This window comes from Podarcis muralis, chromosome 3 (assembly GCF_964188315.1).
Source record: "Podarcis muralis chromosome 3, rPodMur119.hap1.1, whole genome shotgun sequence".
Classification (NCBI taxonomy): domain Eukaryota; kingdom Metazoa; phylum Chordata; class Lepidosauria; order Squamata; family Lacertidae; genus Podarcis; species Podarcis muralis.
The window spans coordinates 11,470,278-11,481,262 of record NC_135657.1 but is presented as its reverse complement, the minus strand read 5'-3'; positions in this window follow the sequence as shown (position 1 = coordinate 11,481,262).

The following is a 10,985-nucleotide window of genomic DNA, read 5'->3' as shown; positions in this document are numbered from 1 at the left end:
AAACAAATCGGTTTCATTTGTCGAGACATTAGGAAGAAAAGGGGAAAGATGTGGAGGGAAAAAAAAGATGAATGGGGTTTCTATCGGGTGGCGATGTTTCTATTTTACTTACTATATGTTGGGTTTTGTGTCAGCGTTGCTAGGGCAGGTTCTCTGCTCTTCACTGGTGTTCCTTTGGTGGTGAGAGAGGTTGGGGTTGGCCTAGGATGCGGTTGTTCATTTGTGGTTGGCTGTGGTGGTCTTTGTTTTAAATAATCTTTATTAATTTAAATTACACACTTATACAAAGAATTTACAAAGAATTCACAATCATACTACAAAAAGAAAATTAAAGAAAAAACAATTAAGAAAAAAGAAAAGAAAATACAGAAAGAAGAAAGAAGAGAAAGCAGATTTACGTACATAAAAAAACACTTAATCTTCCTAATTAATACTTAAACACTTAAATAAAAAAGATTTCTGACAAAACGAGTCTTCCAATCATTCTCATTGTGCTGTTTCTACTGTCGTTTTTTTCGCACAGTTTTATATTCTTTAATATTGTTCCCGTCTACTCCACAAACGGCATTTGTTGTGTTTACAAGTATCACTCAAGTTGTGCTAATATGGTGTGATTGGTACAATATGATCTTATCTAATCCTTAAATATTCTCCATTCTCCAAATATTTTCTGGTTCAGTACTCCTCTAACTCTTCCCGTCAGTTTTGCTAGGTGGTCTTTGTTTTCATGTGTGAGTAACCAGACACTGGAGAGACCTGTCAGGAGTAAGCATGGACCAATGGTACCAAAAGGGGCGTGGGTGGCGCTGTGGGTTAAACCACAGAGCCTAGGACTTGCCGATCAGAAGGTCGGCGGTTCGAATCCCCGCGATGGGGTGAGAGAGATGGACAGCGGCTGGGAGAGATGGACAGCGGCTGCCAGTCAGTGTTGACAATACTCAGCTGGCAAGTCCAAGAGTCTGGCTCAACATCAGGCAGCTGTCCCTTCCTATTCACAGAAGCCATGTACATTTTAATTAATTAATTAATTTTATTGCACTCTAGCCACAGGGCTTCACTGAGCACCCCAGGCATTGGGGGTGGGGATTGTTATCAAGTGTTCAGTGAGTGTTTTGTAAGGATTTCAGAGTGGCAGGCTCATAGCTGAAGGGCAAAGAGCTGCTGAAAGTTTTAAACTTTAATGTTCCGAAAGGGACAGGGTAGTCTATTAACCTGGAAGGTTCCCCAAACTGCAAACGGTTTGGGAGAATGATGCAAGAAAGGGCGCAGAGGAAAACTAAGAAAAACCTTACAACCAGCCCCCCTTCAGAAGAAGAAACAGGACTGTGTGACCCTTTGCTATCTGTCTTGTCTATTCTGTGCTGCTAAAAAGTTGATTTTGTGACCATTCGGGACAATGCAAACCAAGCACATGTGCATAATTTCTTTGGGCTGTATATTTAGTGTGGGTGTTAGCTTTGCCAGTGTGGTGTAGTGGTTAGAGCAGGGGTAGTCAACCTTTTTATACCTACCACCCACTAATGCATATTTCTTGATGGTAAAATTTCCTTACCGCCCACCAGTGCTCGATGGACGGAGGGTTCAGCTTGCGCTGTAGAAGCGCCTACTGCCCACCTAGAATACTGAAACACCCACTAGTGGGCGGTAGGGACCAGGTGGACAACCCCTGGGTTAGAGCGTTGGACTCAAGACCTGGAAGACCAGGGTTCAAACCCACCCCGCAGCCACAAAACGTATTGGGTGACATTATTATTATTATTATTATTATTATTATTATTATTATTATTATTATTACAGTGGATGCTTGGGTTGCATACGTGATCCATGTGGGATGCACGTTCACAACCCGCAGCATTCGCAACCCGCAGCAGCGTGTTTGCGCATGCGCGGGTTGCGATTCGGTGCTTCTGCGCATGTGCAAAGCGTGATTTAGCGCTTCTGCGCATGTGCGACCCCCAAAACCCGGAAGTAACCCGTTCCGGTACTTCCGGGTTTCAGCGGGTCCGTAACCCAAAAAAACCGCAACCTGAAGAGTCTGTAACCTGAGGTATGACTGCATTATTATTATTATTATTATTATTATTATTATTATTATTTCAACTTATACACCGCCCCATACCTGGAGGTCTCAGGGAGTTTCACAACAAGACCACAACATATAAAATAAAACCAAAAGCAGTAACCCAATAACCCCACCCCCCAAAAGCTACATTCTAAAAGGGTGTTGGATGTCAATAAGATCAACCAAAGGCCTGGTTAAAAAGGAACACTCTGGTTTTTTTAATAAAATTTTTATTAGGGTTTTTACATTACAAAATAGAAAAAGAAAAAAGAGAAAATACAAAATAAAAATGATTAAAAACAATCAATCTTTTCATCACATTATTTTTCATTAACTTGTTTCCCGGACCTCCTCATACCTCCCTTTTTTGTATTCCAATTCAATTTATTAGTTCAGCAGTTTCTTTCTCTCTTTAATTTTACCCTGATCTTTAATCTTAAATTATTTTAATATTAAATTTTTACTTATAGAAAATCTTTTTTTTTCATATTCTTTTATGCCATTACAGCTAGAAACCACTTAATTTCAATCCAACATCATTAATTTTACAATATTTCTGTAGATAATCTTTAAACTTCTTCCAGTCTTCTTCCACCGACTCTTCTCCCTGGTCTCGGATTCTGCCAGTCATTTCCGCCAATTCCATGTAGTCCATCACCTTCATCTGCCATTCTTCCAAATGGGTAAATCTTGTGTCTTCCAATACTTTGCAATAAGTATTCTTGCTGCTGTTGTAGCGTACATAAAGAAAGTTCTATCCTTCTTTAACACCGATTGGTCAACTATGCCCAAGAGAAAGGCCTCTGGTTTCTTCAGGAAGGTATATTTAAATACCTTTTTCAATTCATTATATATCATCTCCCAGAAAGCCTTAATCCTTGGGCACGTCCACCAAAGGTGAAAGAATGTACCTTCAGTTTCTTTACATTTCCAACATTTATTATTGGGCAAATGATAGATTTTTGCAAGCTTAACTGGGGTCATGCCCTAAAAAGGAACATTCTGGCCCAGCGCCTAAAGGTGTATAATGAAGGCGCCAGGTGAACTTCTATCGGCCCATTTGCAAGGCTAGTTTTATGGTTGGGCCCTAACCATCCCTGCGTTGCGGGGGTTGGACTGGATGACCCTTGGGGTCCCTTCCAACTCTACAATTCTATAAAACCAGCCCTAAATTAATAAAACCAGCCATTAATAAAAACCAATGGTTGCTAGCCTGTCCTTATATCCCTATATGGCTTCTTTATTCCCTCTTTGAGCCACAGATGATTGGTTTTCATGAAGTTTCTCCACCTGGTCACCTGGTGGCAATGCCTGGGGGGTCACAGGAGAGCACACAAGGAACTTTTTTTCGGGGAGGGGCAACCTTGTTACATTCAAAGTTTCAATCTCAAATAAAAAGAGCTTTTTGATTACAGTGGTACCTCGAGTTACAGGTGCTTCAGGTTACAGACGCTTCAGGTTACAGGCTCCGCTAACCCAGGAATTGTAACTTTGATTGAGAACTTTGCTTCAGGATGAGAACAGAAATTGTGCTCCGGAGGTGCGACAGCAGCCGGAGGCCCCATTAGCTAAAGTGGTACCTCAGGTTAAGAACAGTTTCAGGTTAAGAACGGACCTCCGGAATGAATTAAGTTCTTAACCTGAGGTAAAGGTAAAGGGACCCCTGACCATTAGGTCCAGTCGTGGCTGACTCTGGGGTTGCGGCGCTCATCTCGCTTTACTGGCCGAGGGAGCTGGCGTACAGCTTCTGGGTCATGTGGCCATCATGACTAAGCCGCTTCTGGCGAACCAGAGCAGTGCACGGAAACGCCGTTTACCTTCCCACCGGAGTGGTACCTATTTATCTACTTGCACTTTGAGGTGCTTTTGAACTGCTAGGTTGGCAGGAGCAGGGACCGAGCAACAGGAGCTCACCCCGTCGCGGGGATTCGAACCGCCGACCTTCTGATCGGCAAATCCTAGGCTCTGTGGTTTAACCCACAGTGCCACCCGCGTCCCAGATTAACCCGAGGTACCACTGTACTATTTTTAAAGCAGGGTATGTTTTGTTTACTGATCAGTACACGACTCCTGGCATCCTTCTGAGCAAGCGAGCATCTTTCTCATACAATGTGTTCGCAGGACAGGGCTTGGACATAATTGTGGCGAGCAAAATGTGAGTGAAAGGAATTGGGGGTTGGGGACACAGGGAAGAAGCTGTTTCTCTTTCCAGCTCTGTGGTCAACACCATTGCCCTGACCTGATTACTTCAGCTGATGTTTTTCCTCAATCTGTCATGAATCAGCAATTATCAGCTTTCGCAACACTCTGTGACTGTCCTGCGAGAAGCTGCTGAGGGACTGTTTTATTGTGTGCTGGATGTTCCTGAAAGAACCTTTGAATATACAAACACACACACACACACACACACACACACACACACACACACACTCCTTACACCCTTGGCTTTTCCTTGGCCAGAGAAAGTGCAGAAAGACAGAAGGGGGATGAGGAGAGGGAGGGGAGAGAGCAAACTTCCACATCCCCCAAGTGTGAGGGAAATTCAGCTGAACACAATTTGGATGTGAACGGAACGATGCCTTTTATAACAGGCTCGCATGTCAACAATATATTTTTCCATTAAGCCCTGGAAGAGGTCCAGATTGGGGAATTAAACGTTCCTTCTTCCATGGGAGTACTTGCATAATAGGGAACGCGTGGAGTGGAATGGGATTAGCACCCATGCGCAGCTAATAGTTCCAAACGGGCTCCCCCTCCTGTGCCTGGCTCACTATCTATTGAAAAAATTGTTAATAAGTTAAAAAAAAAATATAAGGCAAAAAATAAGGGAATTTTCCCACTGGTTGATCGGCAGAACATTGGACAAACATGCTGGGTGATCTGTGTCAGGAGGTCTGTTTTGCAGGTCAGCAAAGTTCCTAGGAAGCTCAAAAAAGAAAAAAGAAAAAAAAAAGGGGGGGGGGGGAAGCCAGAGAAGACAAAAATGCAAATACAATTCAGCACAGTTTCCTAAGAGTACTGATGGATAAATCTGTCAGGTTTTTTTTAATAAAATTTTTATTAAGATTTTTACATTACAAAATAGAAAAAGAAAAAAGAAAAAGTACAAAATAAAAGTAGTTAAAAACAATCAATGTTTTCATCACATTATTTTTCATTTACTTGTTTCTCGGACCTCCTCGTACCTCCCTTTTTTGTATTCCAATTCAATTTATTAGCTCAGCAGTTTCTTTCCCTCTTTATTCTACCCTGATCTTTAATCTTAAATTATTATAACCTTGAATTTTTACTTATAAAAAACCATTTTTTCATATTCTTTTATACCATTACAGCTAGAAACCACTTAATTTCAATCCAACATCATTCTAACATTCATTAATTTTACAATGTCTCTGTAGATAGTCTTTAAATTTCTTCCAGTCTTCTTCCACTGACTCTTCTCCCTGGTCTCGGATCCTGCCAATCATTTCCGCCAGTTCCATGTAGTCCATCACCTTCATCTGCCATTCTTCCAGAGATAAATCTGTCAGTTTTGGTCCCCTCAGTTTTCAAATCACAAATGCATTTCTTCCCCCCTGCTGCAGCACTTTGCTTTTTTAAAAAAAGTGTCTTCATTAAAATTAACCAGTATTTTACTGCAAATTTCTCCCAAGAAACACATCTCTGTATGCAATTTTGCTTAACACACACATTTTTGCAAGCAATATCCCCTATAGTTTTATGCACCTGTTGCAAAGCGCTCTGAGACCTTGAATAAATAGTGTTATATAAATATTATTTATAGAGGAATAAATTCAATACAGTCACATATGCATTTTCATGTGCACTTTCCCTTGTAATCTGCATTTTTGTACACATTGTTTGGGACTGCATTGCAAAATTCAGAGAAATTCGAATTTTGAAGGATAGGTGTGTTTTGGTTCGCGTATTGGTGCGAGCAGAGTGAACTATGTAGTTTCTCATTAAAATGCAAACAAGATTTAATTTCTTCTCTGTCCTTAGCTGGGAGTCATCAGGCTTCAAGGCATGAGATTGTGGACATGGAGCATAGAAGCCAATTTCTAGGGACTGAGGGATCTTCGGCCCCCCAATAAAATATTTGAGGTTGCTACTCCCCCCCCCCCATTGATGGACATTGCCATTCAGATGGTATGTGAGCACCACATCATGTGATTGATTATGCAGGGTGGGGCTTACCTCCCCCCCCAATATTTTATTCAAATTGGCACCCCAGGTTAATAGACTACCCTGTCCCTTTCAGAACATTAAAGTTTAAAACTATCAGCTGCTCTTTGCCCTTCAGCTATGAGCCTGCCACTCTGAAATCCTTATAAAACACTCACTGAACACTTGATAACAATCCCCACCCCCAATACCTGGGGTGCTTAGTTAAGCCCTGTGGCTAGAGTGCAATAAAATAAATAAATTAATTAAAATGTACATGGGTTCTGTGAATAGGAAGGGACATAGGCCGCTGCCTTAAAGGTAAAGGTAAAGGGACCCCTGACCATTAGGTCCAGTCATGGCCGACTCTGGGGTTGCGGCACTCATCTCGCTTTATTGGCTGAGGGAGCCGGCGTACAGCTTCCGGGTCATGTGGTCAGCATGACTAAGCCACTTCTGGCGAACCAGAGCAGCGCACGGAAATGCCGTTTACCTTCCCGCCAGAGTGGTACCTATTTATCTACTTGCACTTTGACGTGCTTTTGAGCTGCTAGGTTGGCAGGAGCAGGGACCGAGCAACGGGAGCTCACCCCATCGCGGGGATTCGAACCGCCGACCTTCTGATTGGCAAGCCCAAGAGGCTCAGTGGTTTAGATCACAGCGCCACCCGGTAGCTTGCCCCTTATAGAGCTACAATTCCCAGCACCCTTAACAAACTGCAGTGGTACCTCAGGTTAAGTACTTAATTCGTTCCTGGGGTCCGTACTTAACCTGAAACTGCACCACTTTAGCTAATGGAGCCTCCTGCTGCCGCTGCACCGCCGCTGCACGACTTCTGTTCTCATCCTGAAGCAAAGTTCTTAACCTGAAGCACTATTTCTGGGTTAGTGGAGTCTGTAACCTGAAGCGTATATAACCTGAAGCGTATGTAACCCGAGCTACCACTGTACAGTTAGCAGGAATCTTTGGGAGAAAGTGATGTGCTTCAAATGATGTGGATGTGATCTTTGACTTTCCAGAAGTCTGCAAAGATTGTTATCTCTCCACCAGCATAAAGCGATTGACTCTCTGTTGGCCTGCCAAAATTTTGACCAGATTTACTCATCCTGACAAAGCTGAAGGATGATTTTGTGCCCCACAAAGCTCCATGGCTGAAGACCATTGGAAGGTGGTGATTTTGCCTCCACAAAACCAAGTGGAGCCTCTTCTCTGCACATCCATTTATGATAGAAGGAACATGGATGACGTCATTGGGCTCAAATGCCACATGTGGTGGTGGGGAACTTTTTCAAGCTGACAGACACCCGTCACATCATTTGCCCAGCTGGAGAAGGGCTGAAGAAGAAAGGAACCAAGCAAGCAAACAATGTTGCCTTGGTCCAGTACTGCAGGAATCACTGCTCAAAAAGCAGCAGGGGTCTTAAGATAGACTATGAGGGGATAGGAAAATCCATGCAGTGATTGTAAACAGGAGGTTCCTTTCCAGGAGGATATCGGCTAAAATAGATCTGTGGTTTGTGAAGGGAACTGCTTTGGAATGTTGACCTTTAAAAGCCCAAGATGGGGGCTGTTTCTTTGGAAAATTTGTCATCGTAACGTGGAAGGACTCTGTAGCCTCTGATCCTCGTGCGTTGCAACAAGATGCGCCGAGGCCTAAGTTATTCCTCCCGGCAGATGTTTGCCACAGATGGCATTTTGGAGATCTGGCCTTGGTTGAAGAGTAAAGTGCAAGAATGTAGGAGCAGCTATAACGGATCAGAACCAAAGCAACGTTTTTCAGCTGGGGCTCCATGCATATGCAAAACACAGCAATGCTGATACTCTCGGCCTCCATCTTACGCAGCTCCACTTTCAATACTGTCTAAGCCTGCAAACTTTTTGGGCTTGGAAGCATTGCAAAACAACTAACAGTGCAGAATGATGGCTGGACGGCTCAGTAAAAACCCAGTTCGAAAGCACCATTATTGCATCTGAGATGTGTTGCAGACCACACCTCCAAACCTCCCTCTCCCCCCAGTCTGGAGGACCCAAAGCCATCCTAGCCACACTTTATGACAGCTAATGAGGTGTTGTGTATGGATAGGACCATAAAGAGAACATGCCATAGGCGGAACTTCCATGTTGCCCCCATGCTCACTTTTAACCGGTGGGGTCAACCTCTTTCTGCATGAGACAAGGATTAAGTTCTACCTTTGAGAGAGGGCTCTGTATTCTCTGTGTTCCTTTTCTTTCTTTTCTTTTGTTTATTTAGATTAGCTTTTTTTTATTGAACTGTATGGCGAAATGTAAAGAAGGCTGATGGCTGAAGAATTGATGCTTTTGAATTATGGTGCTGGAGGAGACCCTTGAGAGATTTCCCAGCAAAAGCAAGCTCACACTTTTCATTGAGTTTGCATACAGGTACAGCCATACCTCAGGTTACAGACGCTTCAGGTTGCGTTTTTTTGGGTTATGGACCCACCGAAACCTGGAAGCACCAGAACGGGTTACTTCCGGGTTTCGGCGGTCACACATGCGCAGAAGCGCAAAATCACGCTTTGCGCATGCACGGATGCGCCAAATCGCAACCCGCACATGCACAGATGCAGTGCTGCGGGTTGCAAACATTGCGGGTTGCGAACATGCCTCCCGCACGGATCACGTTCGCAACCCGAGCGTCCACTGTACATATGTAAGAGGCTCGTTTATATTTTGGGAATGATTCACATTCTTACGTAGCAGCATTGGGCATTCTTTGTCAATAAAAACTATGATGTGGCACAAGCAAATTTTTATTCCAAAAGTGTGGACTGGGGTGGGGGGGGGAGAGAAAACCACTGCCTTAAGGACTCACTGCAGAGATTCTGCATGTGATTGATCAAGGGAAACAGGAAATCGCCTGTTATATTTGCCCTCTTGTGGAGAAACAGAGATATTACATATGGTTCTGCTGATAGTTTTGAAATCCCTTATTTTAGAATCCCTTTCCAGTGATTCCCCAGCCCACCTTGGCAATCTCACTCACCCTGGATTTTATAACCAGTGCTTTGAGAGGTGGTTGAGGTTCCCGCATTGCAGGCAGTTGGACTTGATGACCCTTGCAGTCCCTTCCAACTCTTCAATTCTATGTTGTTGTTGCTGTTTAGTTGTTTAGTTGTGTCCGACTCTTCGTGACCCCCTGGACCAGAGCCCACCAGCCACTCCTGTCTTCCACTGCCTCCCGCAGTTTGCTCAAACTCATGCTGGTAGCTTTGAGAACACTGTCCAACCATCTCGTCCTCTTTCGTCCCCTTCTCCTTGTGCCCTCCATCTTTCCCAACATCAGGGTCTCTTCCAAGGAGTCTTTTCTTCTCATGAGGTGGCCAAAGTATTGGAGCCTCAGCTTCAGGATCTGTCCTTCCAGTGAGCACTCAGGGCTGATTTCCTTCAGAATGGAGAGGTTTGATCTTCTTGCAGTCCATGGGACTCTCAAGAGTCTCCTCCAGCACCATAATTCAAAAGCATCAATTATTTGGTGATCAGCCTTCTTTATTGTCCAGCTCTCACTTCCATACATCACTACTGGAAAAACCATAGCTTTAACTATATGGACCTTTTAACTATGATTCTATGAAAAAATACTACTGCAAACAGGGATTCCAATATTATTTATTTTTGTGTAGCTGAAGCCATTACAAAACAAAACGAGACACATACGACAGAATAAAACACATTATGCAAAGTAATTATGAAAACCAGGCATTCTGTTGGATAACAGTTTGCTCCGCTGAAGAATTTAACTTATCATCCCAGCAAACTTTTCTCCTTAAAACTGGTAGTCTAAAGGCAAAACAGGTTACTTTTTCAGAAGTATAAGGAGGACCTTTCTCCTAATAAAAAAATAATGAGATAATCAATCTCTCAGCTGGGAGATTTAAATCTTTGAACAAGGCTCATAGATTGGGTAAATCAGTAAGTAGTGAGGAAAGACTTAGTGCCTGTATTACAGGCATCGCATTTTACTCTATTTACTGTATTTTAATATTGTGTTTGAAGCCACCCGGAGTGGCTGGGGAAGCCCAGCCAGATGGGTGGGGTATAAATAAATTATTATTATTATTATTATTATTATTATTATTATTATTATTATTATTATTAATATTATTATCTTTGTTTTTTGTCACATGGAACTCAATGGAAGCCATGATGAGCTGAGCCACCCTCTCTCTGCATAGCTCCACCCCTTCATTTGCATAACGCAGGCTCTGCTCTTTGGTGTAAAGCTGGAATTCTGGCAACTGGCTCGTCTATGTATATATATATTTAATCTAAGGAATCCTTCATTTTATTGGTTACACGGAGGTTGTCGTACACTTGTCCCAAGCCCTTGGGAAAACGGTAGTGGCTATGGAACAGGATTAGAGAATTGCAGGTAGATTTGGAATACAAAATAAATGAACTGCCGGTGGACGTCTTGTGAATTTGATTGGAGTCAAAGTTTTAGACTAGGAACTGGATACCACGGAATGCTTGGCAGTCATATATGCATGTGTCAACTTGCCAGGCTGGGCCATGTGCATCTTGACGAAACTGCAATTTCATTATATTTGTTACTGCTGAGTTTGTTTAAGCAGGAAGTTTAGTATGATAAGGGACGCGGGTGGCGCTGTGGGTAAAACCTCAGCGCCTAGGACTTGCCGATCGCATGGTCGGCGGTTCGAATCCCCGCGGCGGGGTGCTCTCCCGTTGTTCGGTCCCAGCGCCTGCCAACCTAGCAGTTCGAAAGCACCTCCGGGTGCAA